Raw genomic sequence first — 24,689 nt, 5'->3', positions numbered from 1 at the left:
ACAGTCCCGTTGCAAGTAGTTTAGGCCAGATTTTAGAGAGTGGAAGCCGCTCGGTCCAAGTATGCCACCACGGTGCCGGTTGGGGCGGTAGGAGCCAAAGCAAGATCCCTAGCAGTACAGGCGGGGCCCAACCTGTGTCCCCTACGGAGAACCCTTCCTTGGGCATGGGTTCCGTCTTCCCATCCCGCTACCACATGGCGCGGAACCGAGGCCGGGGCCAGACACACCCTCAGGTCCCCAGATCCTTCCTGGGCACTAGGCCTCAGTGTGGGCGGGAGAACTGCTGGGAAGCGTGGCCCTTGGGAAAATGCGTGGCCCTCCGGGTGGCAGGGAGGCCTTCCGTTTGCAGGGTGAAGAGTCAAGGACACTGGGAACCTGGCCTGATATCTCTAGGGTGGGGCACGTTGCCCGGAGGGAGGCTTGTGGGCGGGCGCCTGGGTGTGCAGGCGGGGCCCCGCTATTGACAGGAAACCAGCCAGCCCCGGCTCGGACAAAAGCCATCTCCTGGCGGCCTCCCCCCTGTTCTTCCATCCGTAAAGGGGTCCCCCTTTACGGATGGAAGAACAGGGGGATCTTCACAGTGGTGGTGACTGGACGGAGGGGTCTGCGGGTTTGGGGCCACGGAGGCCAGTTGCTCGCACCCTGGCCCCCTGTGTCTGAGCCCCATGGATGCAGAGGGCCGCTTATCGAGGGATGCAGGTGTCGTGCGGGGCTCAAGGGATCGCCTGGGCACGCCCCACGCAAGAGAGTGCACCTGAGGCCCGAGAGGGCCCCCGGCAAAATCCCCAGGCCTGACCCCTTGGCTCCAGAGGCTTCCCCAGACTCCTGCCCAGGGACCTGTTCCTGCTCACCTGGGCCCTGATGCACCGCAGGTGAATGCCATTTGCGGACACCAAGGACCGGAGGCAGTGATGCCTTCAAGGGGAGGGTGGTTCCAGCTCTGGGAGACTGAGGTCGCAGCTGTCACAGTCCCTTTGCAAGTAGTTTAGGCCAGATTTTAGAGAGTGGAAGCCGCTCGGTCCAAGTATGCCACCACGGTGCCGGTTGGGGCGGTTGGAGCCAAAGCAAGATCCCTAGCAGTACAGGCGGGGCCCAACCTGTGTCCCCTATGGAGAACCCTTCCTTGGGCATGGGTTCCGTCTTCCCATCCCCCTTCCACATGGCGCGGAACCGAGGCCGGGGCCAGACACAACCTCAGGTCCCCAGATCCTTCCTGGGCACTAGGCCTCAGTGGGGGCGGGAGAACTGCTGGGAAGCGTGGCCCTTGGGAAAATGCGTGGCCCTCCGGGTGGCAGGGAGGCCTTCCGTTTGCAGGGTGAAGAGTCAAGGACACTGGGAACCTGGCCTGATATCTCTAGGGTGCGGCACGTTGCCCCGAGGGAGGCTTGTGGGCTGGCGCCTGGGTGTGCATGCGGGCCCCGCGTATTGACCCGAAACCAGCCAGCCCCGGCTCGGACAAAAGCCATCTCCTGGCGGCCTCCCCCCTGTTCTTCCATCCGTAAAGGGGGACCCCTTTACGGATGGAAGAACAGGGGGATCTTCACAGTGGTGGTGACTGGACGGAGGGGTCTGCGGGTTTGCCGCCACGGAGGCCAGTTCCTCGCACCCCTTCGCCATGTGTCCGAGCCCCATGGAGTCAGAGGGCCGCTTATAGGGGGATGCATGAGTCCTGCGGGGGTCAAGGGATGGTGTGGGCACGCCCCGGGCGAGAGAGGGCACCTGGGCCCCGAGAGGGCCCCCGGCAAAATCCCCAGGCCTGACCCCTTGGCTCCAGAGGCTTCCCCAGACTCCTGCTCCGGGCCGGTTCCTGCTCACCGGGGCCCTAATTCACCGCAGGTGAATGCCATTTGAAGAAACCAAGGACCGGAGGCCCTGATGCCTTCAAGGGGAGTGGGGTTCCTGCACTGGGGGACTGAGGTCCCAGCGGTCACAGTCCCTTCTCGAATAGTTTAGGCCAGATTGTAGAGAGTGGAAGCCGCTCGGTCCAAGTTTGCCACCTCGGTGCAGGTTGGGACGGTTTGAGCCAAAGCAAGACCCCAAGCAGTCCAGGCAGGGCCCAACCTGTGTCCCCCCTGGAGAACCCTTCCCTGGGCGTGGGTCCCGCCTTCCCAGGCCCCTCCACATGGTGAGGAACCGAGGCCGGGGCCAGACACACCCTCAGGTCCCCAGGTCCTTCCTGGGCACTGGGCCTCAGTGGGGGCGGGAGAACTGCTGGGAAGCGTGGCCCGTGGGAAAATGCGTGGCCCTCGGGGTGGCAGGGAGGCCTTCCGTTTGCAGGGTGAAGAGTCAAGGACACTGGGAACCTGGCCTGATATCTCTAGGGTGGGGCACGTTGCCCGGAGTGAGGCTTGTGGGCGGGCGCATGGGTGTGCAGGCGGGGCCCCGCTATTGACAGGAAACCAGCCAGCCCCGGCTCGGACAAAAGCCATCTCCTGGCGGCCTCCCCCCTGTTCTTCCATCCGTAAAGGGGGACCCCTTTACGGATGGAAGAACAGGGGGATCTTCACAGTGGTGGTGACTGGACGGAGGGGTCTGCGGGTTTGGGGCCACGGAGGCCAGTTGCTCGCACCCTGGCCCCCTGTGTCTGAGCCCCATGGATGCAGAGGGCCACTTATCGAGGGATGCAGGTGTCGTGCGGGGCTCAAGGGATCGCCTGGGCACGCCCCACGCAAGAGAGGGCACCTGAGGCCCGAGAGGTCCCCCGGCAAAATCCCCAGGCCTGACCCCTTGGCTCCAGAGTCTTCCACAGACTCCTGCCCAGGGACCTGTTCCTGCTCACCTGGGCCCTGATGCACCGCAGGTGAATGCCATTTGCGGACACCAAGGACCGGAGGCAGTGATGCCTTCAAGGGGAGGGTGGTTCCAGCTCTGGGAGACTGAGGTCGCAGCTGTCACAGTCCCTTTGCAAGTAGTTTAGGCCAGATTTTAGAGAGTGGAAGCCGCTCGGTCCAAGTATGCCACCACGGTGCCGGTTGGGGCGGTAGGAGCCAAAGCAAGATCCCTAGCAGTACAGGCGGGGCCCAACCTGTGTCCCCTACGGAGAACCCTTCCTTGGGCATGGGTTCCGTCTTCCCATCCCGCTACCACATGGCGCGGAACCGAGGCCGGGGCCAGACACACCCTCAGGTCCCCAGATCCTTCCTGGGCACTAGGCCTCAGTGTGGGCGGGAGAACTGCTGGGAAGCGTGGCCCTTGGGAAAATGCGTGGCCCTCCGGGTGGCAGGGAGGCCTTCCGTTTGCAGGGTGAAGAGTCAAGGACACTGGGAACCTGGCCTGATATCTCTAGGGTGCGGCACGTTGCCCCGAGGGAGGCTTGTGGGCTGGCGCCTGGGTGTGCATGCGGGCCCCGCGTATTGACCCGAAACCAGCCAGCCCCGGCTCGGACAAAAGCCATCTCCTGGCGGCCTCCCCCCTGTTCTTCCATCCGTAAAGGGGGACCCCTTTACGGATGGAAGAACAGGGGGATCTTCACAGTGGTGGTGACTGGACGGAGGGGTCTGCGGGTTTGCCGCCACGGAGGCCAGTTCCTCGCACCCCTTCGCCATGTGTCCGAGCCCCATGGAGTCAGAGGGCCGCTTATAGGGGGATGCATGAGTCCTGCGGGGGTCAAGGGATGGTGTGGGCACGCCCCGGGCGAGAGAGGGCACCTGGGCCCCGAGAGGGCCCCCGGCAAAATCCCCAGGCCTGACCCCTTGGCTCCAGAGGCTTCCCCAGACTCCTGCTCCGGGCCGGTTCCTGCTCACCGGGGCCCTAATTCACCGCAGGTGAATGCCATTTGAAGAAACCAAGGACCGGAGGCCCTGATGCCTTCAAGGGGAGTGGGGTTCCTGCACTGGGGGAATGAGGTCCCAGCGGTCACAGTCCCTTCTCGAATAGTTTAGGCCAGATTGTAGAGAGTGGAAGCCGCTCGGTCCAAGTTTGCCACCTCGGTGCAGGTTGGGACGGTTTGAGCCAAAGCAAGACCCCAAGCAGTCCAGGCAGGGCCCAACCTGTGTCCCCCCTGGAGAACCCTTCTCTGGGCATGGGTCCCGCCTTCCCAGGCCCCCTCCACATGGTGAGGAACCGAGGCCGGGGCCAGACACACCCTCAGGTCCCCAGGTCCTTCCTGGGCACTGGGCCTCAGTGGGGGCGGGAGAACTGCTGGGAAGCGTGGCCCGTGGGAAAATGCGTGGCCCTCGGGGTGGCAGGGAGGCCTTCCGTTTGCAGGGTGAAGAGTCAAGGACACTGGGAACCTGGCCTGATATCTCTAGGGTGGGGCACGTTGCCTGGAGGGAGGCTTGTGGGCCGGCGCCTGGGTGTGCAGGCGGGGGGCCCCGCTATAGACAGGAAACCAGCCAGCCCCGGCTCGGACAAAAGCCATCTCCTGGCGGCCTCCCCCCTGTTCTTCCATCCGTAAAGGGGGACCCCTTTACGGATGGAAGAACAGGGGGATCATCACAGTGGTGGTGACTGGACGGAGGGGTCTGCGGGTTTGGGGCCACGGAGGCCAGTTGCTCGCACCCCGGCTCCATGTGTCCGAGCCCCATGGAGGCAGAGAGCCGCTTATCGAGGGATGCATGAGTCCTGCGGGGAACAAGGGATGGTGTGGGCACGCCCCGAGCGAGAGAGGGCACCTGGGCCCCGAGAGGGCCCCCGGCAAAATCCCCAGGCCTGACCCCTTTGCTCCAGAGGCTTCCCCAGACTCCTGCTCCGGGCCGGTTCCTGCTCACCGGGGCCCTAATTCACCGCAGGTGAATGCCATTTGAAGAAACCAAGGACCGGAGGCCCTGATGCCTTCAAGGGGAGTGGGGTTCCTGCACTGGGGGACTGAGGTCCCAGCGGTCACAGTCCCTTCTCGAATAGTTTAGGCCAGATTGTAGAGAGTGGAAGCCGCTCGGTCCAAGTTTGCCACCTCGGTGCAGGTTGGGACGGTTTGAGCCAAAGCAAGACCCCAAGCAGTCCAGGCAGGGCCCAACCTGTGTCCCCCCTGGAGAACCCTTCCCTGGGCGTGGGTCCCGCCTTCCCAGGCCCCCTCCACATGGTGAGGAACCGAGGCCGGGGCCAGACACACCCTCAGGTCCCCAGGTCCTTCCTGGGCACTGGGCCTCAGTGGGGGCGGGAGAACTGCTGGGAAGCGTGGCCCATGGGAAAATGCGTGGCCCTCGGGGTGGCAGGGAGGCCTTCCGTTTGCAGGGTGAAGAGTCAAGGACACTGGGAACCTGGCCTGATATCTCTAGGGTGGGGCACGTTGCCCGGAGGGAGGCTTGTGGGCGGGCGCCTGGGTGTGCAGGCGGGGCCCCGCTATTGACAGGAAACCAGCCAGCCCCGGCTCGGACAAAAGCCATCTCCTGGCGGCCTCCCCCCTGTTCTTCCATCCATAAAGGGGTCCCCCTTTACGGATGGAAGAACAGGGGGATCTTCACAGTGGTGGTGACTGGACGGAGGGGTCTGCGGGTTTGGGGCCACGGAGGCCAGTTGCTCGCACCCTGGCCCCCTGTGTCTGAGCCCCATGGATGCAGAGGGCCGCTTATCGAGGGATGCAGGTGTCGTGCGGGGCTCAAGGGATCGCCTGGGCACGCCCCACGCAAGAGAGGGCACGTGAGGCCCGAGAGGGCCCCCGGCAAAATCCCCAGGCCTGACCCCTTGGCTCCAGAGGCATCCCCAGACTCCTGCCCAGGGACCTGTTCCTGCTCACCTGGGCCCTGATGCACCGCAGGTGAATGCCATTTGCGGACACCAAGGACCGGAGGCAGTGATGCCTTCAAGGGGAGGGTGGTTCCAGCTCTGGGAGACTGAGGTCGCAGCTGTCACAGTCCCTTTGCAAGTAGTTTAGGCCAGATTTTAGAGAGTGGAAGCCGCTCGGTCCAAGTATGCCACCACGGTGCCGGTTGGGGCGGTTGGAGCCAAAGCAAGATCCCTAGCAGTACAGGCGGGGCCCAACCTGTGTCCCCTATGGAGAACCCTTCCTTGGGCATGGGTTCCGTCTTCCCATCCCGCTTCCACATGGCGCGGAACCGAGGCCGGGGCCAGACACACCCTCAGGTCCCCAGATCCTTCCTGGGCACTAGGCCTCAGTGGGGGCGGGAGAACTGCTGGGAAGCGTGGCCCTTGGGAAAATGCGTGGCCCTCCGGGTGGCAGGGAGGCCTTCCGTTTGCAGGGTGAAGAGTCAAGGACACTGGGAACCTGGCCTGATATCTCTAGGGTGCGGCACGTTGCCCCGAGGGAGGCTTGTGGGCTGGCGCCTGGGTGTGCATGCGGGCCCCGCGTATTGACCCGAAACCAGCCAGCCCCGGCTCGGACAAAAGCCATCTCCTGGCGGCCTCCCCCCTGTTCTTCCATCCGTAAAGGGGGACCCCTTTACGGATGGAAGAACAGGGGGATCTTCACAGTGGTGGTGACTGGACGGAGGGGTCCGCGGGTTTGCCGCCACGGAGGCCAGTTCCTCGCACCCCTTCGCCATGTGTCCGAGCCCCATGGAGTCAGAGGGCCGCTTATAGGGGGATGCATGAGTCCTGCGGGGGTCAAGGGATGGTGTGGGCACGCCCCGGGCGAGAGAGGGTACCTGGGCCCCGAGAGGGCCCCCGGCAAAATCCCCAGGCCTGACCCCTTGGCTCCAGAGGCTTCCCCAGACTCCTGCTCCGGGCCGGTTCCTGCTCACCGGGGCCCTAATTCACCGCAGGTGAATGCCATTTGAAGAAACCAAGGACCGGAGGCCCTGATGCCTTCAAGGGGAGTGGGGTTCCTGCACTGGGGGAATGAGGTCCCAGCGGTCACAGTCCCTTCTCGAATAGTTTAGGCCAGATTGTAGAGAGTGGAAGCCGCTCGGTCCAAGTTTGCCACCTCGGTGCAGGTTGGGACGGTTTGAGCCAAAGCAAGACCCCAAGCAGTCCAGGCAGGGCCCAACCTGTGTCCCCCCTGGAGAACCCTTCCCTGGGCATGGGTCCCGCCTTCCCAGGCCCCCTCCACATGGTGAGGAACCGAGGCCGGGGCCAGACACACCCTCAGGTCCCCAGGTCCTTCCTGGGCACTGGGCCTCAGTGGGGGCGGGAGAACTGCTGGGAAGCGTGGCCCGTGGGAAAATGCGTGGCCCTCGGGGTGGCAGGGAGGCCTTCCGTTTGCAGGGTGAAGAGTCAAGGACACTGGGAACCTGGCCTGATATCTCTAGGGTGGGGCACGTTGCCTGGAGGGAGGCTTGTGGGCCGGCGCCTGGGTGTGCAGGCGGGGGCCCCGCTATAGACAGGAAACCAGCCAGCCCCGGCTCGGACAAAAGCCATCCTGGCGGCCTCCCCCCTGTTCTTCCATCCGTAAAGGGGGACCCCTTTACGGATGGAAGAACAGGGGGATCTTCACAGTGGTGGTGACTGGACGGAGGGGTCTGCGGGTTTGGGGCCACGGAGGCCAGTTGCTCGCACCCCGGCTCCATGTGTCCGAGCCCCATGGAGGCAGAGAGCCGCTTATCGAGGGATGCATGAGTCCTTCGGGGAACAAGGGATGGTGTGGGCACGCCCCGGGCGAGAGAGGGCACCTGGGCCCCGAGAGGGCCCCCGGCAAAATCCCCAGGCCTGACCCCTTGGCTCCAGAGGCTTCCCCAGACTCCTGCTCCGGGCCGGTTCCTGCTCACCGGGGCCCTAATTCACCGCAGGTGAATGCCATTTGAAGAAACCAAGGACCGGAGGCCCTGATGCCTTCAAGGGGAGTGGGGTTCCTGCACTGGGGGACTGAGGTCCCAGCGGTCACAGTCCCTTCTCGAATAGTTTAGGCCAGATTGTAGAGAGTGGAAGCCGCTCGGTCCAAGTTTGCCACCTCGGTGCAGGTTGGGACGGTTTGAGCCAAAGCAAGACCCCAAGCAGTCCAGGCAGGGCCCAACCTGTGTCCCCCCTGGAGAACCCTTCCCTGGGCGTGGGTCCCGCCTTCCCAGGCCCCCTCCACATGGTGAGGAACCGAGGCCGGGGCCAGACACACCCTCAGGTCCCCAGGTCCTTCCTGGGCACTGGGCCTCAGTGGGGGCGGGAGAACTGCTGGGAAGCGTGGCCCATGGGAAAATGCGTGGCCCTCGGGGTGGCAGGGAGGCCTTCCGTTTGCAGGGTGAAGAGTCAAGGACACTGGGAACCTGGCCTGATATCTCTAGGGTGGGGCACGTTGCCCGGAGGGAGGCTTGTGGGCGGGCGCCTGGGTGTGCAGGCGGGGCCCCGCTATTGACAGGAAACCAGCCAGCCCCGGCTCGGACAAAAGCCATCTCCTGGCGGCCTCCCCCCTGTTCTTCCATCCGTAAAGGGGTCCCCCTTTACGGATGGAAGAACAGGGGGATCTTCACAGTGGTGGTGACTGGACGGAGGGGTCTGCGGGTTTGGGGCCACGGAGGCCAGTTGCTCGCACCCTGGCCCCCTGTGTCTGAGCCCCATGGATGCAGAGGGCCGCTTATCGAGGGATGCAGGTGTCGTGCGGGGCTCAAGGGATCGCCTGGGCACGCCCCACGCAAGAGAGGGCACCTGAGGCCCGAGAGGGCCCCCGGCAAAATCCCCAGGCCTGACCCCTTGGCTCCAGAGGCTTCCCCAGACTCCTGCCCAGGGACCTGTTCCTGCTCACCTGGGCCCTGATGCACCGCAGGTGAATGCCATTTGCGGACACCAAGGACCGGAGGCAGTGATGCCTTCAAGGGGAGGGTGGTTCCAGCTCTGGGAGACTGAGGTCGCAGCTGTCACAGTCCCTTTGCAAGTAGTTTAGGCCAGATTTTAGAGAGTGGAAGCCGCTCGGTCCAAGTATGCCACCACGGTGCCGGTTGGGGCGGTAGGAGCCAAAGCAAGATCCCTAGCAGTACAGGCGGGGCCCAACCTGTGTCCCCTACGGAGAACCCTTCCTTGGGCATGGGTTCCGTCTTCCCATCCCGCTACCACATGGCGCGGAACCGAGGCCGGGGCCAGACACACCCTCAGGTCCCCAGATCCTTCCTGGGCACTAGGCCTCAGTGTGGGCGGGAGAACTGCTGGGAAGCGTGGCCCTTGGGAAAATGCGTGGCCCTCCGGGTGGCAGGGAGGCCTTCCGTTTGCAGGGTGAAGAGTCAAGGACACTGGGAACCTGGCCTGATATCTCTAGGGTGGGGCACGTTGCCCGGAGGGAGGCTTGTGGGCGGGCGCCTGGGTGTGCAGGCGGGGCCCCGCTATTGACAGGAAACCAGCCAGCCCCGGCTGGGACAAAAGCCATCTCCTGGCGGCCTCCCCCCTGTTCTTCCATCCGTAAAGGGGTCCCCCTTTACGGATGGAAGAACAGGGGGATCTTCACAGTGGTGGTGACTGGACGGAGGGGTCTGCGGGTTTGGGGCCACGGAGGCCAGTTGCTCGCACCCTGGCCCCCTGTGTCTGAGCCCCATGGATGCAGAGGGCCGCTTATCGAGGGATGCAGGTGTCGTGCGGGGCTCAAGGGATCGCCTGGGCACGCCCCACGCAAGAGAGTGCACCTGAGGCCCGAGAGGGCCCCCGGCAAAATCCCCAGGCCTGACCCCTTGGCTCCAGAGGCTTCCCCAGACTCCTGCCCAGGGACCTGTTCCTGCTCACCTGGGCCCTGATGCACCGCAGGTGAATGCCATTTGCGGACACCAAGGACCGGAGGCAGTGATGCCTTCAAGGGGAGGGTGGTTCCAGCTCTGGGAGACTGAGGTCGCAGCTGTCACAGTCCCTTTGCAAGTAGTTTAGGCCAGATTTTAGAGAGTGGAAGCCGCTCGGTCCAAGTATGCCACCACGGTGCCGGTTGGGGCGGTTGGAGCCAAAGCAAGATCCCTAGCAGTACAGGCGGGGCCCAACCTGTGTACCCTATGGAGAACCCTTCCTTGGGCATGGGTTCCGTCTTCCCATCCCCCTTCCACATGGCGCGGAACCGAGGCCGGGGCCAGACACAACCTCAGGTCCCCAGATCCTTCCTGGGCACTAGGCCTCAGTGGGGGCGGGAGAACTGCTGGGAAGCGTGGCCCTTGGGAAAATGCGTGGCCCTCCGGGTGGCAGGGAGGCCTTCCGTTTGCAGGGTGAAGAGTCAAGGACACTGGGAACCTGGCCTGATATCTCTAGGGTGCGGCACGTTGCCCCGAGGGAGGCTTGTGGGCTGGCGCCTGGGTGTGCATGCGGGCCCCGCGTATTGACCCGAAACCAGCCAGCCCCGGCTCGGACAAAAGCCATCTCCTGGCGGCCTCCCCCCTGTTCTTCCATCCGTAAAGGGGGACCCCTTTACGGATGGAAGAACAGGGGGATCTTCACAGTGGTGGTGACTGGACGGAGGGGTCTGCGGGTTTGCCGCCACGGAGGCCAGTTCCTCGCACCCCTTCGCCATGTGTCCGAGCCCCATGGAGTCAGAGGGCCGCTTATAGGGGGATGCATGAGTCCTGCGGGGGTCAAGGGATGGTGTGGGCACGCCCCGGGCGAGAGAGGGCACCTGGGCCCCGAGAGGGCCCCCGGCAAAATCCCCAGGCCTGACCCCTTGGCTCCAGAGGCTTCCCCAGACTCCTGCTCCGGGCCGGTTCCTGCTCACCGGGGCCCTAATTCACCGCAGGTGAATGCCATTTGAAGAAACCAAGGACCGGAGGCCCTGATGCCTTCAAGGGGAGTGGGGTTCCTGCACTGGGGGACTGAGGTCCCAGCGGTCACAGTCCCTTCTCGAATAGTTTAGGCCAGATTGTAGAGAGTGGAAGCCGCTCGGTCCAAGTTTGCCACCTCGGTGCAGGTTGGGACGGTTTGAGCCAAAGCAAGACCCCAAGCAGTCCAGGCAGGGCCCAACCTGTGTCCCCCCTGGAGAACCCTTCCCTGGGCGTGGGTCCCGCCTTCCCAGGCCCCTCCACATGGTGAGGAACCGAGGCCGGGGCCAGACACACCCTCAGGTCCCCAGGTCCTTCCTGGGCACTGGGCCTCAGTGGGGGCGGGAGAACTGCTGGGAAGCGTGGCCCGTGGGAAAATGCGTGGCCCTCGGGGTGGCAGGGAGGCCTTCCGTTTGCAGGGTGAAGAGTCAAGGACACTGGGAACCTGGCCTGATATCTCTAGGGTGGGGCACGTTGCCCGGAGTGAGGCTTGTGGGCGGGCGCATGGGTGTGCAGGCGGGGCCCCGCTATTGACAGGAAACCAGCCAGCCCCGGCTCGGACAAAAGCCATCTCCTGGCGGCCTCCCCCCTGTTCTTCCATCCGTAAAGGGGGACCCCTTTACGGATGGAAGAACAGGGGGATCTTCACAGTGGTGGTGACTGGACGGAGGGGTCTGCGGGTTTGGGGCCACGGAGGCCAGTTGCTCGCACCCTGGCCCCCTGTGTCTGAGCCCCATGGATGCAGAGGGCCACTTATCGAGGGATGCAGGTGTCGTGCGGGGCTCAAGGGATCGCCTGGGCACGCCCCACGCAAGAGAGGGCACCTGAGGCCCGAGAGGTCCCCCGGCAAAATCCCCAGGCCTGACCCCTTGGCTCCAGAGTCTTCCACAGACTCCTGCCCAGGGACCTGTTCCTGCTCACCTGGGCCCTGATGCACCGCAGGTGAATGCCATTTGCGGACACCAAGGACCGGAGGCAGTGATGCCTTCAAGGGGAGGGTGGTTCCAGCTCTGGGAGACTGAGGTCGCAGCTGTCACAGTCCCTTTGCAAGTAGTTTAGGCCAGATTTTAGAGAGTGGAAGCCGCTCGGTCCAAGTATGCCACCACGGTGCCGGTTGGGGCGGTAGGAGCCAAAGCAAGATCCCTAGCAGTACAGGCGGGGCCCAACCTGTGTCCCCTACGGAGAACCCTTCCTTGGGCATGGGTTCCGTCTTCCCATCCCGCTACCACATGGCGCGGAACCGAGGCCGGGGCCAGACACACCCTCAGGTCCCCAGATCCTTCCTGGGCACTAGGCCTCAGTGTGGGCGGGAGAACTGCTGGGAAGCGTGGCCCTTGGGAAAATGCGTGGCCCTCCGGGTGGCAGGGAGGCCTTCCGTTTGCAGGGTGAAGAGTCAAGGACACTGGGAACCTGGCCTGATATCTCTAGGGTGCGGCACGTTGCCCCGAGGGAGGCTTGTGGGCTGGCGCCTGGGTGTGCATGCGGGCCCCGCGTATTGACCCGAAACCAGCCAGCCCCGGCTCGGACAAAAGCCATCTCCTGGCGGCCTCCCCCCTGTTCTTCCATCCGTAAAGGGGGACCCCTTTACGGATGGAAGAACAGGGGGATCTTCACAGTGGTGGTGACTGGACGGAGGGGTCTGCGGGTTTGCCGCCACGGAGGCCAGTTCCTCGCACCCCTTCGCCATGTGTCCGAGCCCCATGGAGTCAGAGGGCCGCTTATAGGGGGATGCATGAGTCCTGCGGGGGTCAAGGGATGGTGTGGGCACTCCCCGGGCGAGAGAGGGCACCTGGGCCCCGAGAGGGCCCCCGGCAAAATCCCCAGGCCTGACCCCTTGGCTCCAGAGGCTTCCCCAGACTCCTGCTCCGGGCCGGTTCCTGCTCACCGGGGCCCTAATTCACCGCAGGTGAATGCCATTTGAAGAAACCAAGGACCGGAGGCCCTGATGCCTTCAAGGGGAGTGGGGTTCCTGCACTGGGGGAATGAGGTCCCAGCGGTCACAGTCCCTTCTCGAATAGTTTAGGCCAGATTGTAGAGAGTGGAAGCCGCTCGGTCCAAGTTTGCCACCTCGGTGCAGGTTGGGACGGTTTGAGCCAAAGCAAGACCCCAAGCAGTCCAGGCAGGGCCCAACCTGTGTCCCCCCTGGAGAACCCTTCCCTGGGCATGGGTCCCGCCTTCCCAGGCCCCCTCCACATGGTGAGGAACCGAGGCCGGGGCCAGACACACCCTCAGGTCCCCAGGTCCTTCCTGGGCACTGGGCCTCAGTGGGGGCGGGAGAACTGCTGGGAAGCGTGGCCCGTGGGAAAATGCGTGGCCCTCGGGGTGGCAGGGAGGCCTTCCGTTTGCAGGGTGAAGAGTCAAGGACACTGGGAACCTGGCCTGATATCTCTAGGGTGGGGCACGTTGCCTGGAGGGAGGCTTGTGGGCCGGCGCCTGGGTGTGCAGGCGGGGGGCCCCGCTATAGACAGGAAACCAGCCAGCCCCGGCTCGGACAAAAGCCATCTCCTGGCGGCCTCCCCCCTGTTCTTCCATCCGTAAAGGGGGACCCCTTTACGGATGGAAGAACAGGGGGATCATCACAGTGGTGGTGACTGGACGGAGGGGTCTGCGGGTTTGGGGCCACGGAGGCCAGTTGCTCGCACCCCGGCTCCATGTGTCCGAGCCCCATGGAGGCAGAGAGCCGCTTATCGAGGGATGCATGAGTCCTGCGGGGAACAAGGGATGGTGTGGGCACGCCCCGAGCGAGAGAGGGCACCTGGGCCCCGAGAGGGCCCCCGGCAAAATCCCCAGGCCTGACCCCTTGGCTCCAGAGGCTTCCCCAGACTCCTGCTCCGGGCCGGTTCCTGCTCACCGGGGCCCTAATTCACCGCAGGTGAATGCCATTTGAAGAAACCAAGGACCGGAGGCCCTGATGCCTTCAAGGGGAGTGGGGTTCCTGCACTGGGGGACTGAGGTCCCAGCGGTCACAGTCCCTTCTCGAATAGTTTAGGCCAGATTGTAGAGAGTGGAAGCCGCTCGGTCCAAGTTTGCCACCTCGGTGCAGGTTGGGACGGTTTGAGCCAAAGCAAGACCCCAAGCAGTCCAGGCAGGGCCCAACCTGTGTCCCCCCTGGAGAACCCTTCCCTGGGCGTGGGTCCCGCCTTCCCAGGCCCCCTCCACATGGTGAGGAACCGAGGCCGGGGCCAGACACACCCTCAGGTCCCCAGGTCCTTCCTGGGCACTGGGCCTCAGTGGGGGCGGGAGAACTGCTGGGAAGCGTGGCCCATGGGAAAATGCGTGGCCCTCGGGGTGGCAGGGAGGCCTTCCGTTTGCAGGGTGAAGAGTCAAGGACACTGGGAACCTGGCCTGATATCTCTAGGGTGGGGCACGTTGCCCGGAGGGAGGCTTGTGGGCGGGCGCCTGGGTGTGCAGGCGGGGCCCCGCTATTGACAGGAAACCAGCCAGCCCCGGCTCGGACAAAAGCCATCTCCTGGCGGCCTCCCCCCTGTTCTTCCATCCATAAAGGGGTCCCCCTTTACGGATGGAAGAACAGGGGGATCTTCACAGTGGTGGTGACTGGACGGAGGGGTCTGCGGGTTTGGGGCCACGGAGGCCAGTTGCTCGCACCCTGGCCCCCTGTGTCTGAGCCCCATGGATGCAGAGGGCCGCTTATCGAGGGATGCAGGTGTCGTGCGGGGCTCAAGGGATCGCCTGGGCACGCCCCACGCAAGAGAGGGCACGTGAGGCCCGAGAGGGCCCCCGGCAAAATCCCCAGGCCTGACCCCTTGGCTCCAGAGGCATCCCCAGACTCCTGCCCAGGGACCTGTTCCTGCTCACCTGGGCCCTGATGCACCGCAGGTGAATGCCATTTGCGGACACCAAGGACCGGAGGCAGTGATGCCTTCAAGGGGAGGGTGGTTCCAGCTCTGGGAGACTGAGGTCGCAGCTGTCACAGTCCCTTTGCAAGTAGTTTAGGCCAGATTTTAGAGAGTGGAAGCCGCTCGGTCCAAGTATGCCACCACGGTGCCGGTTGGGGCGGTTGGAGCCAAAGCAAGATCCCTAGCAGTACAGGCGGGGCCCAACCTGTGTCCCCTATGGAGAACCCTTCCTTGGGCATGGGTTCCGTCTTCCCATCCCGCTTCCACATGGCGCGGAACCGAGGCCGGGGCCAGACACACCCTCAGGTCCCCAGATCCTTCCTGGGCACTAGGCCTCAGTGGGGGCGGGAGAACTGCTGGGAAGCGTGGCCCTTGGGAAAATGCGTGGCCCTCCGGGTGGCAGGGAGGCCTTCCGTTTGCAGGGTGAAGAGTCAAGGACACTGGGAACCTGGCCTGATATCTCTAGGGTGCGGCACGTTGCCCCGAGGGAGGCTTGTGGGCTGGCGCCTGGGTGTGCATGCGGGCCCCGCGTATTGACCCGAAACCAGCCAGCCCCGGCTCGGACAAAAGCCATCTCCTGGCGGCCTCCCCCCTGTTCTTCCATCCGTAAAGGGGGACCCCTTTACGGATGGAAGAACAGGGGGATCTTCACAGTGGTGGTGACTGGACGGAGGGGTCTGCGGGTTTGCCGCCACGGAGGCCAGTTCCTCGCACCCCTTCGCCATGTGTCCGAGCCCCATGGAGTCAGAGGGCCGCTTATAGGGGGATGCATGAGTCCTGCGGGGGTCAAGGGATGGTGTGGGCACGCCCCGGGCGAGAGAGGGCACCTGGGCCCCGAGAGGGCCCCCGGCAAAATCCCCAGGCCTGACCCCTTGGCTCCAGAGGCTTCCCCAGACTCCTGCTCCGGGCCGGTTCCTGCTCACCGGGGCCCTAATTCACCGCAGGTGAATGCCATTTGAAGAAACCAAGGACCGGAGGCCCTGATGCCTTCAAGGGGAGTGGGGTTCCTGCACTGGGGGACTGAGGTCCCAGCGGTCACAGTCCCTTCTCGAATAGTTTAGGCCAGATTGTAGAGAGTGGAAGCCGCTCGGTCCAAGTTTGCCACCTCGGTGCAGGTTGGGACGGTTTGAGCCAAAGCAAGACCCCAAGCAGTCCAGGCAGGGCCCAACCTGTGTCCCCCCTGGAGAACCCTTCCCTGGGCGTGGGTCCCGCCTTCCCAGGCCCCCTCCACATGGTGAGGAACCGAGGCCGGGGCCAGACACACCCTCAGGTCCCTAGATCCTTCCTGGGCACTAGGCCTCAGTGGGGGCGGGAGAACTGCTGGGAAGCGTGGCCCTTGGGAAAATGCGTGGCCCTCGGGGTGGCAGGGAGGCCTTCCGTTTGCAGGGTGAAGAGTCAAGGACACTGGGAACCTGGCCTGATATCTCTAGGGTGCGGCACGTTGCCCCGAGGGAGGCTTGTGGGCTGGCGCCTGGGTGTGCATGCGGGCCCCGCGTATTGACCCGAAACCAGCCAGCCCCGGCTCGGACAAAAGCCATCTCCTGGCGGCCTCCCCCCTGTTCTTCCATCCGTAAAGGGGGACCCCTTTACGGATGGAAGAACAGGGGGATCTTCACAGTGGTGGTGACTGGACGGAGGGGTCTGCGGGTTTGCCGCCACGGAGGCCAGCTCCTCGCACCCCTTCGCCATGTGTCCGAGCCCCATGGAGTCAGAGGGCCGCTTATAGGGGGATGCATGAGTCCTGCGGGGGTCAAGGGATGGTGTGGGCACGCCCCGGGCGAGAGAGGGCACCTGGGCCCCGAGAGGGCCCCCGGCAAAATCCCCAGGCCTGACCCCTTGGCTCCAGAGGCTTCCCCAGACTCCTGCTCCGGGCCGGTTCCTGCTCACCGGGGCCCTAATTCACCGCAGGTGAATGCCATTTGAAGAAACCAAGGACCGGAGGCCCTGATGCCTTCAAGGGGAGTGGGGTTCCTGCACTGGGGGACTGAGGTCCCAGCGGTCACAGTCCCTTCTCGAATAGTTTAGGCCAGATTGTAGAGAGTGGAAGCCGCTCGGTCCAAGTTTGCCACCTCGGTGCAGGTTGGGATGGTTTGAGCCAAAGCAAGACCCCAAGCAGTCCAGGCAGGGCCCAACCTGTGTCCCCCCTGGAGAACCCTTCCCTGGGCGTGGGTCCCGCCTTCCCAGGCCCCCTCCACATGGTGAGGAACCGAGGCCGGGGCCAGACACACCCTCAGGTCCCCAGGTCCTTCCTGGGCACTGGGCCTCAGTGGGGGCGGGAGAACTGCTGGGAAGCGTGGCCCGTGGGAAAATGCGTGGCCCTCGGGGTGGCAGGGAGGCCTTCCGTTTGCAGGGTGAAGAGTCAAGGACACTGGGAACCTGGGCTGATATCTCTAGGGTGGGGCACGTTGCCTGGAGGGAGGCTTGTGGGCCGGCGCCTGGGTGTGCAGGCGGGGGGCCCCGCTATAGACAGGAAACCAGCCAGCCCCGGCTCGGACAAAAGCCATCTCCTGGCGGCCTCCCCCCTGTTCTTCCATCCGTAAAGGGGGACCCCTTTACGGATGGAAGAACAGGGGGATCATCACAGTGGTGGTGACTGGACGGAGGGGTCTGCGGGTTTGGGGCCACGGAGGCCAGTTGTTCGCACCCCGGCTCCATGTGTCCGAGCCCCATGGAGGCAGAGAGCCGCTTATCGAGGGATGCATGAGTCCTGCGGGGAACAAGGGATGGTGTGGGCACGCCCCGAGCGAGAGAGGGCACCTGGGCCCCGAGAGGGCCCCCGGCAAAATCCCCAGGCCTGACCCCTTGGCTCCAGAGGCTTCCCCAGACTCCTGCTCCGGGCCGGTTCCTGCTCACCGGGGCCCTAATTCACCGCAGGTGAATGCCATTTGAAGAAACCAAGGACCGGAGGCCCTGATGCCTTCAAGGGGAGTGGGGTTAATGCACTGGGGGACTGAGGTCCCAGCGGTCACAGTCCCTTCTCGAATAGTATAGGCCAGATTGTAGAGAGTGGAAGCCGCTCGGTCCAAGTTTGCCACCTCGGTGCAGGTTGGGACGGTTTGAGCCAAAGCAAGACCCCAAGCAGTCCAGGCAGGGCCCAACCTGTGTCCCCCCTGGAGAACCCTTCCCTGGGCGTGGGTCCCGCCTTCCCAGGCCCCCTCCACATGGTGAGGAACCGAGGCCGGGGCCAGACACACCCTCAGGTCCCCAGGTCCTTCCTGGGCACTGGGCCTCAGTGGGGGCGGGAGAACTGCTGGGAAGCGTGGCCCATGGGAAAATGCGTGGCCCTCGGGGTGGCAGGGAGGCCTTCCGTTTGCAGGGTGAAGAGTCAAGGACACTGGGAACCTGGCCTGATATCTCTAGGGTGGGGCACGTTGCCCGGAGGGAGGCTTGTGGGCGGGCGCCTGGGTGTGCAGGCGGGGCCCCGCTATTGACAGGAAACCAGCCAGCCCCGGCTCGGACAAAAGCCATCTCCTGGCGGCCTCCCCCCTGTTCTTCCATCCGTAAAGGGGTCCCCCTTTACGGATGGAAGAACAGGGGGATCTTCACAGTGGTGGTGACTGGACGGAGGGGTCTGCGGGTTTGGGGCCACGGAGGCCAGTTGCTCGCACCCTGGCCCCCTGTGTCTGAGCCCCATGGATGCAGAGGGCCGCTTATCGAGGGATGCAGGTGTCGTGCGGGGCTCAAGGGATCGCCTGGGCACGCCCCACGCAAGAGAGTGCACCTGAGGCCCGAGAGGGCCCCCGGCAAAATCCCCAGGCCTGACCCCTTGGCTCCAGAGGCTTCCCCAGACTCCTGCCCAGGGACCTGTTCCTGCTCACCTGGGCCCTGATGCACCGCAGGTGAATGCCATTTGCGGACACCAAGGACCGGAGGCAGTGATGCCTTCAAGGGGAGGGTGGTTCCAGCTCTGGGAGACTGAGGTCGCAGCTGTCACAGTCCCTTTGCAAGTAGTTTAGGCCAGATTTTAGAGAGTGGAAGCCGCTCGGTCCAAGTATGCCACCACGGTGCCGGTTGGGGCGGTTGGAGCCAAAGCAAGATCCCTAGCAGTACAGGCGGGGCCCAACCTGTGTCCCCTACGGAGAACCCTTCCTTGGGCATGGGTTCCGTCTTCCCATCCCCCTTCCACATGGCGCGGAACCGAGGCCGGGGCCAGACACAACCTCAGGTCCCCAGATCCTTCCTGGGCACTAGGCCTCAGTGGGGGCGGGAGAACTGCTGGGAAGCGTGGCCCTTGGGAAAATGCGTGGCCCTCCGGGTGGCAGGGAGGCCTTCCGTTTGCAGGGTGAAGAGTCAAGGACACTGGGAACCTGGCCTGATATCTCTAGGGTGCGGCACGTTGCCCCGAGGGAGGCTTGTGGGCTGGCGCCTGGGTGTGCATGCGGGCCCCGCGTATTGACCCGAAACCAGCCAGCCCCGGCTCGGACAAAAGCCATCTCCTGGCGGCCTCCCCCCTGTTCTTCCATCCGTAAAGGGGGACCCCTTTACGGATGGAAGAACAGGGGGATCTTCACAGTGGTGGTGACTGGACGGAGGGGTCTGCGGGTTTGCCGCCACGGAGGCCAGTTCCTCGCACCCCTTCGCCATGTGTCCGAGCCCCATGGAGTCAGAGGGCCGCTTATAGGGGGATGCATGAGTCCTGCGGGGGTCAAGGGATGGTGTGGGCACGCCCCGGGCGAGAGAGGGCACCTGGGCCCCGAGAGGGCCCCCGGCAAAATCCCCAGGCCTGACCCCTTGGCTCCAGAGGCTTCCCCAGACTCCTGCTCCGGGCCGGTTCCTGCTCACCGGGGCCCTAATTCACCGCAGGTGAATGCCATTTGAAGAAACCAAGGACCGGAGGCCCTGATGCCTTCAAGGGGAGTGGGGTTCCTGCACTGGGGGACTGAGGTCCCAGCGGTCACAGTCCCTTCTCGAATAGTTTAGGCCAGATTGTAGAGAGTGGAAGCCGCTCGGTCCAAGTTTGCCACCTCGGTGCAGGTTGGGACGGTTTGAGCCAAAGCAAGACCCCAAGCAGTCCAGGCAGGGCCCAACCTGTGTCCCCCCTGGAGAACCCTTCCCTGGGCGTGGGCCCCGCCTTCCCAGGCCCCTCCACATGGTGAGGAACCGAGGCCGGGGCCAGACACACCCTCAGGTCCCCAGGTCCTTCCTGGGCACTGGGCCTCAGTGGGGGCGGGAGAACTGCTGGGAAGCGTGGCCCGTGGGAAAATGCGTGGCCCTCGGGGTGGCAGGGAGGCCTTCCGTTTGCAGGGTGAAGAGTCAAGGACACTGGGAACCTGGCCTGATATCTCTAGGGTGGGGCACGTTGCCCGGAGTGAGGCTTGTGGGCGGGCGCATGGGTGTGCAGGCGGGGCCCCGCTATTGACAGGAAACCAGCCAGCCCCGGCTCGGACAAAAGCCATCTCCTGGCGGCCTCCCCCCTGTTCTTCCATCCGTAAAGGGGGACCCCTTTACGGATGGAAGAACAGGGGGATCTTCACAGTGGTGGTGACTGGACGGAGGGGTCTGCGGGTTTGGGGCCACGGAGGCCAGTTGCTCGCACCCTGGCCCCCTGTGTCTGAGCCCCATGGATGCAGAGGGCCACTTATCGAGGGATGCAGGTGTCGTGCGGGGCTCAAGGGATCGCCTGGGCACGCCCCACGCAAGAGAGGGCACCTGAGGCCCGAGAGGTCCCCCGGCAAAATCCCCAGGCCTGACCCCTTGGCTCCAGAGTCTTCCACAGACTCCTGCCCAGGGACCTGTTCCTGCTCACCTGGGCCCTGATGCACCGCAGGTGAATGCCATTTGCGGACACCAAGGACCGGAGGCAGTGATGCCTTCAAGGGGAGGGTGGTTCCAGCTCTGGGAGACTGAGGTCGCAGCTGTCACAGTCCCTTTGCAAGTAGTTTAGGCCAGATTTTAGAGAGTGGAAGCCGCTCGGTCCAAGTATGCCACCACGGTGCCGGTTGGGGCGGTAGGAGCCAAAGCAAGATCCCTAGCAGTACAGGCGGGGCCCAACCTGTGTCCCCTACGGAGAACCCTTCCTTGGGCATGGGTTCCGTCTTCCCATCCCGCTACCACATGGCGCGGAACCGAGGCCGGGGCCAGACACACCCTCAGGTCCCCAGATCCTTCCTGGGCACTAGGCCTCAGTGTGGGCGGGAGAACTGCTGGGAAGCGTGGCCCTTGGGAAAATGCGTGGCCCTCCGGGTGGCAGGGAGGCCTTCCGTTTGCAGGGTGAAGAGTCAAGGACACTGGGAACCTGGCCTGATATCTCTAGGGTGCGGCACGTTGCCCCGAGGGAGGCTTGTGGGCTGGCGCCTGGGTGTGCATGCGGGCCCCGCGTATTGACCCGAAACCAGCCAGCCCCGGCTCGGACAAAAGCCATCTCCTGGCGGCCTCCCCCCTGTTCTTCCATCCGTAAAGGGGGACCCCTTTACGGATGGAAGAACAGGGGGATCTTCACAGTGGTGGTGACTGGACGGAGGGGTCTGCGGGTTTGCCGCCACGGAGGCCAGTTCCTCGCACCCCTTCGCCATGTGTCCGAGCCCCATGGAGTCAGAGGGCCGCTTATAGGGGGATGCATGAGTCCTGCGGGGGTCAAGGGATGGTGTGGGCACGCCCCGGGCGAGAGAGGGCACCTGGGCCCCGAGAGGGCCCCCGGCAAAATCCCCAGGCCTGACCCCTTGGCTCCAGAGGCTTCCCCAGACTCCTGCTCCGGGCCGGTTCCTGCTCACCGGGGCCCTAATTCACCGCAGGTGAATGCCATTTGAAGAAACCAAGGACCGGAGGCCCTGATGCCTTCAAGGGGAGTGGGGTTCCTGCACTGGGGGAATGAGGTCCCAGCGGTCACAGTCCCTTTTCGAATAGTTTAGGCCAGATTGTAGAGAGTGGAAGCCGCTCGGTCCAAGTTTGCCACCTCGGTGCAGGTTGGGACGGTTTGAGCCAAAGCAAGACCCCAAGCAGTCCAGGCAGGGCCCAACCTGTGTCCCCCCTGGAGAACCCTTCCCTGGGCGTGGGTCCTGCCTTCCCAGGCCCCCTCCACATGGTGAGGAACCGAGGCCGGGGCCAGACACACCCTCAGGTCCCCAGGTCCTTCCTGGGCACTGGGCCTCAGTGGGGGCGGGAGAACTGCTGGGAAGCGTGGCCCATGGGAAAATGCGTGGCCCTCGGGGTGGCAGGGAGGCCTTCTGTTTGCAGGGTTAAGAGTCAAGGACACTGGGAACCTGGCCTGATATCTCTAGGGTGGGGCACGTTGCCCGGAGGGAGGCTTGTGGGCGGGCGCCTGGGTGTGCAGGCGGGGCCCCGCTATTGACAGGAAACCAGCCAGCCCCGGCTCGGACAAAAGCCATCTCCTGGCGGCCTCCCCCCTGTTCTTCCATCCATAAAGGGGTCCCCCTTTACGGATGGAAGAACAGGGGGATCTTCACAGTGGTGGTGACTGGACGGAGGGGTCTGCGGGTTTGGGGCCACGGAGGCCAGTTGCTCGCACCCTGGCCCCCTGTGTCTGAGCCCCATGGATGCAGAGGGCCGCTTATCGAGGGATGCAGGTGTCGTGCGGGGCTCAAGGGATCGCCTGGGCACGCCCCACGCAAGAGAGGGCACCTGAGGCCCGAGAGGGCCCCCGGCAAAATCCCCAGGCCTGACCCCTTGGCTCCAGAGGCTTCCCCAGACTCCTGCCCAGGGACCTGTTCCTGCTCACCTGGGCCCTGATGCACCGCAGGTGAATGCCATTTGCGGACACCAAGGACCGGAGGCAGTGATGCCTTCAAGGGGAGGGTGGTTCCAGCTCTGGGAGACTGAGGTCGCAGCTGTCACAGTCCCTTTGCAAGTAGTTTAGGCCAGATTTTAGAGAGTGGAAGCCGCTCGGTCCAAGTATGCCACCACGGTGCCGGTTGGGGCGGTAGGAGCCAAAGCAAGATCCCTAGCAGTACAGGCGGGGCCCAACCTGTGTCCCCTACGGAGAACCCTTCCTTGGGCATGGGTTCCGTCTTCCCATCCCGCTACCACATGGCGCGGAACCGAGGCCGGGGCCAGACACACCCTCAGGTCCCCAGATCCTTCCTGGGCACTAGGCCTCAGTGTGGGCGGGAGAACTGCTGGGAAGCGTGGCCCTTGGGAAAATGCGTGGCCCTCCGGGTGGCAGGGAGGCCTTCCGTTTGCAGGGTGAAGAGTCAAGGACACTGGGAACCTGGCCTGATATCTCTAGGGTGCGGCACGTTGCCCCGAGGGAGGCTTGTGGGCTGGCGCCTGGGTGTGCATGCGGGCCCCGCGTATTGACCCGAAACCAGCCAGCCCCGGCTCGGACAAAAGCCATCTCCTGGCGGCCTCCCCCCTGTTCTTCCATCCGTAAAGGGGGACCCCTTTACGGATGGAAGAACAGGGGGATCTTCACAGTGGTGGTGACTGGACGGAGGGGTCTGCGGGTTTGCCGCCACGGAGGCCAGTTCCTCGCACCCCTTCGCCATGTGTCCGAGCCCCATGGAGTCAGAGGGCCGCTTATAGGGGGATGCATGAGTCCTGCGGGGGTCAAGGGATGGTGTGGGCACGCCCCGGGCGAGAGAGGGCACCTGGGCCCCGAGAGGGCCCCCGGCAAAATCCCCAGGCCTGACCCCTTGGCTCCAGAGGCTTCCCCAGACTCCTGCTCCGGGCCGGTTCCTGCTCACCGGGGCCCTAATTCACCGCAGGTGAATGCCATTTGAAGAAACCAAGGACCGGAGGCCCTGATGCCTTCAAGGGGAGTGGGGTTCCTGCACTGGGGGAATGAGGTCCCAGCGGTCACAGTCCCTTTTCGAATAGTTTAGGCCAGATTGTAGAGAGTGGAAGCCGCTCGGTCCAAGTTTGCCACCTCGGTGCAGGTTGGGACGGTTTGAGCCAAAGCAAGACCCCAAGCAGTCCAGGCAGGGCCCAACCTGTGTCCCCCCTGGAGAACCCTTCCCTGGGCGTGGGTCCTGCCTTCCCAGGCCCCCTCCACATGGTGAGGAACCGAGGCCGGGGCCAGACACACCCTCAGGTCCCCAGGTCCTTCCTGGGCACTGGGCCTCAGTGGGGGCGGGAGAACTGCTGGGAAGCGTGGCCCATGGGAAAATGCGTGGCCCTCGGGGTGGCAGGGAGGCCTTCTGTTTGCAGGGTTAAGAGTCAAGGACACTGGGAACCTGGCCTGATATCTCTAGGGTGGGGCACGTTGCCCGGAGGGAGGCTTGTGGGCGGGCGCCTGGGTGTGCAGGCGGGGCCCCGCTATTGACAGGAAACCAGCCAGCCCCGGCTCGGACAAAAGCCATCTCCTGGCGGCCTCCCCCCTGTTCTTCCATCCATAAAGGGGTCCCCCTTTACGGATGGAAGAACAGGGGGATCTTCACAGTGGTGGTGACTGGACGGAGGGGTCTGCGGGTTTGGGGCCACGGAGGCCAGTTGCTCGCACCCTGGCCCCCTGTGTCTGAGCCCCATGGATGCAGAGGGCCGCTTATCGAGGGATGCAGGTGTCGTGCGGGGCTCAAGGGATCGCCTGGGCACGCCCCACGCAAGAGAGGGCACCTGAGGCCCGAGAGGGCCCCCGGCAAAATCCCCAGGCCTGACCCCTTGGCTCCAGAGGCATCCCCAGACTCCTGCCCAGGGACCTGTTCCTGCTCACCTGGGCCCTGATGCACCGCAGGTGAATGCCATTTGCGGACACCAAGGACCGGAGGCAGTGATGCCTTCAAGGGGAGGGTGGTTCCAGCTCTGGGAGACTGAGGTCGCAGCTGTCACAGTCCCTTTGCAAGTAGTTTAGGCCAGATTTTAGAGAGTGGAAGCCGCTCGGTCCAAGTATGCCACCACGGTGCCGGTTGGGGCGGTTGGAGCCAAAGCAAGATCCCTAGCAGTACAGGCGGGGCCCAACCTGTGTCCCCTATGGAGAACCCTTCCTTGGGCATGGGTTCCGTCTTCCCATCCCCCTTCCACATGGCGCGGAACCGAGGCCGGGGCCAGACACAACCTCAGGTCCCCAGATCCTTCCTGGGCACTAGGCCTCAGTGGGGGCGGGAGAACTGCTGGGAAGCGTGGCCCTTGGGAAAATGCGTGGCCCTCCGGGTGGCAGGGAGGCCTTCCGTTTGCAGGGTGAAGAGTCAAGGACACTGGGAACCTGGCCTGATATCTCTAGGGTGCGGCACGTTGCCCCGAGGGAGGCTTGTGGGCTGGCGCCTGGGTGTGCATGCGGGCCCGCGTATTGACCCGAAACCAGCCAGCCCCGGCTCGGACAAAAGCCATCTCCTGGCGGCCTCCCCCCTGTTCTTCCATCCGTAAAGGGGGACCCCTTTACGGATGGAAGAACAGGGGGATCTTC

This window comes from Desmodus rotundus, chromosome 6 (genome assembly GCF_022682495.2).
Source record: "Desmodus rotundus isolate HL8 chromosome 6, HLdesRot8A.1, whole genome shotgun sequence".
Taxonomy (NCBI): domain Eukaryota; kingdom Metazoa; phylum Chordata; class Mammalia; order Chiroptera; family Phyllostomidae; genus Desmodus; species Desmodus rotundus.
The sequence above is the reverse complement of the archived record's forward strand: the minus strand, read 5'-3'. Positions refer to the sequence as shown.